Here is a 3,591-nt window from a genome sequence, read left to right as displayed (position 1 = left end):
TTTTTTTTTTTTTTCACTGTTTCCTTAAGGTGAAGTGTATATATTTATAAGAGTACATGTAATATTTTGATAGATTCATGCAATGTGTAATGATCAAATCAGGTTAATTAGGCTATCCATCATCTCAGATGTTTATCCTTTTTTTTTTGTATAGGGAACATAATAAATGTTCTAGCTATTTTAAAATATACACTTAAGTTATTGCTGACCATAGTCACCCTACTGTGCAAACAAAAACTAAAACTTACTCCTTCTATCTGACTGAGTTTTTATGCCCATGAATCAACTTGTCTTCATCTCTACCCGCTTCCCAGCCTCTGGTAACCATCATTCTACTGCCTATCTTCATGAGATCAACTTCTTAATCTCTCATATATGAATGAGAATATGTGATACTTGTCTATCTGTCCTTGGCCTGTTTCACTTAACATAATGTCCTCCAATTCCATCCGTGTTGCTGCAAACAGGTTTTATTTTCCAAACCTCAAACATTATAGATTTCACTTTTTAAACGGCTGAATAATACCCTATTGTGCATATATACGTCATTTTCTTTGATTTTTCTTTCTTTCTTTTTAAATAGAGACGAGTTCTCACTATATTGCCCAGGCTGGTCTTGAACTTTTGGGCTTAAGCAATCCTCCTGCCTTGGCCTCTCAAAGTGCTGGGATTCCAGGCTAAACCACTGTGCTCCTTTATGCATTTTTTTTTTTTTTTTTTTTAAAGACAAAATCTTGCTCTGTTGCCCAGGCTGGAGTGCAGTGGTGCAATCTTGGCTCACTGCAGCCTCCACCTCCCAGGTTGAAATTATTCTCGTGCCTCAGCCTCCCGAGTAGCTGGGGTTACAGGTGCCCACCACCACACCTAGCTAATTTTTGTATTTTTAGTGGAGACGGGGTTTCACCGTGTTGGCCAGGCTGCTCTCGAATTCCTGACCTCAGGTGATTCACCTGCTTCGGCCTCCCAAAGTGCTGGGATTACAGGCATGAGGCACTGCACCCAGCCACTTTGTGCACTTTTAAAAACATATCTTAGAATTTGTGATATATGTTTTATTTTCATTTTCATTTGGGTCACAATATTGTCAAATTTCTGTTATGACTTACTCTTTGACCCATGATTTGTTTTAAAACATATTGTTTAATTTTCAAACATTTAGGGATTTCCCAGACATCTTTGTTGTTGGTTTCTGATTTAATTCCATTATGGTTAGAGAACATACTTGGTATGATGAATTAAAAAAAAAAATTTAGAGGTTTGTGTATGGCCTGAAACATGGTTTGTTTAGGTGAATGTTCAGTTTGTAATAGGAAAGATGTATTCTGTTGCCGTTAGGTAAAGTGTTTCATAAATAATAATTAGGTCAGGTTGGTTGACTGTGTTAAGGTCTTCTCTGTCCTTGCTGATTTCCTGTCTGCTTGTTCTAGTGATTACTGAGAAAGGAGTGTCGAAGTCTACAACGATTGTTACGGGTTTGTTCTCTTTCTCCTTGAAATTCTGTTTATGCGTCCTATATTTTGAGGCCCTGTTATTAGATGCAGGAACATTTAAAGTTTTGTCCTCTTGATTATTTGACCCCTTTATCATTCTGAAATAACCTTTATTTCTGGTAATAATCATTATATTAAAAACCATTATTTGGCCAGGCATGGTGGCTCACGCCTGTAATCCCAGCACTTTGGGAGGCCGAGGCAGGTGGATCACCTGAGGTTAGGAGTTCAAGTCCAGACTGAACAACATGGTGAAACTCCGTCTCTACTAAAAAGAGAAAAATAGCCTGGCGTGGTGGCGCACATCTGTAGTCCCAGCTACTCAGAAGGTTGAGGCAAGAGAATCACTTGAATCCAGGAGTTGGATATTGCAGTGAGCTGAGATCATGCCACTGCACCCCAGCCTGGGAAACAGAGCAAGACTCAATCTCAGAATAAATAAATAAATAAAATGAATAAATAAACAAAAAAGAACAGGCCAGGTGCAGTGGCTCACGCCTATAATCCCAGCATTTTGGGAGGCTGAGGTGGGCAAGTGGCTTGAGCCCAGGAATTCAAGACCGGCCTGGGCAACATGGAGAAACCCCATCTCTATTTTTACAAATTAAAAAATAAATGAATATCATGATATGTAGATTAAAAGCAAAAGGGTAAAGATACGTCATTTTAACACTAGTCAAAAACAGTATTATTAATATAAAACACTAATTTTATATTAGTATTAAATGGTTTTTTAAATTTAATTAATTAATTACTTTTTTTTTGAGACAAGAGTCTCACTCTGTCGCCCAGGCTGGAGTGCAGTGGTGCGATCTCGGCTCACTGCAGGCCCCGCCTCCTAGGTTCACGCCATTCTCCTGCCTCAGCCTCCCAAGTAGTTGGGACTATAGGCGCCCGCCACCATGCCCGGCTAATTTTTTTGTATTTTTAGTAGAGACAGGGTTTCACCGTGTTAGCCAGGATGGTCTCGATCTCCTGACCTCGTGATCTGCCCACCTCGGCCTCCCAAAGTGCTTGGATTACAGGCATGAGCCACCGCGCCTGGCCTATTTTTTTAATTTTTTATTTTTTTCGATATGGAGTCTTGCTCTGTTACCAAGGTTAGAGTGCGGTGGCACAATCTCCCCTCACTGCGACCTCTGCCTCCGGGCTTCAAGCAGTTCTCCTGCCTCAGCCTCCCAGGTAGTTAGGATTACAGGCGCCTGCCACCACGCCTGGCTTATTTTTGTATTTTTAGTAGAGATGGGGTTTCACCATCTTAGCCAGGCTGATCTCGAACTCCTGACCTCAGGTGATTTATCCGCCTTGGCCTTCCAAAGGCCATATCATTCTATTTTCAAATGGTTTCTTGTTTTTTTGGTTTTCTTTTAAATGTAAACTGACAGCGTCTTTTAATTAATGTGTTTTGAACCATTTATATTTAATATGATTGATAATGACTGGATCTAGGTTTCCTATTTTATTGTTTGTTTTCTGATTATCTCTTTTTTGGGGGGCTTCTTCTGTTTCTTTTTTCTGCCTACTTTTGGATTAATTGAATATTTTTCAGTGTTATGTTTTATTAATTGGCTTTTGGTCATGTCTGTGCTATGTTTTTGCTGTAGGAATTACAAAATATATACCTAACCTGCCTACTTAGAGTTAGCATTTTACCTCTAAATAAACCATAAAAGTATTGCAACCCATATAGGTTTCTTTATTCTAGCCCCCCTCCCTTGTAATTGTATATATTTGCGTGTGTATGTGTCTATATATCTGTATACACTTTCAATGTATGTAGATATATAGATATGTATTTATACTTTCAATGTATGTTATATCTACATGCATACATTGTATATATATGTAGACATATATCTACATTGAAATACATATATCTACATACATATACAATGCCTGTATGATACCTTTGGCCACTACATCCTTCCTAAATTTCCTGTTGCCACTCATGACCCAGTTTCCTTGAACAGTTATTCCTCCTTCAAACATCCCTCTTCCATATGATAGTCCTCAGCATTAGTTTCCCCAACTTTCCGCTGATTATCAGTTGACTCAATTACCACCAAAATATCAATGACTTCTAGATCCACTTTCCTACCTA

The sequence above is a fragment of the Rhinopithecus bieti genome, unplaced genomic scaffold, assembly GCF_001698545.2.
Source record: "Rhinopithecus bieti isolate Rb0 unplaced genomic scaffold, ASM169854v2 scaffold_50743, whole genome shotgun sequence".
Taxonomy (NCBI): Eukaryota; Metazoa; Chordata; class Mammalia; order Primates; family Cercopithecidae; genus Rhinopithecus; species Rhinopithecus bieti.
The sequence above is the reverse complement of the archived record's forward strand: the minus strand, read 5'-3'. Positions refer to the sequence as shown.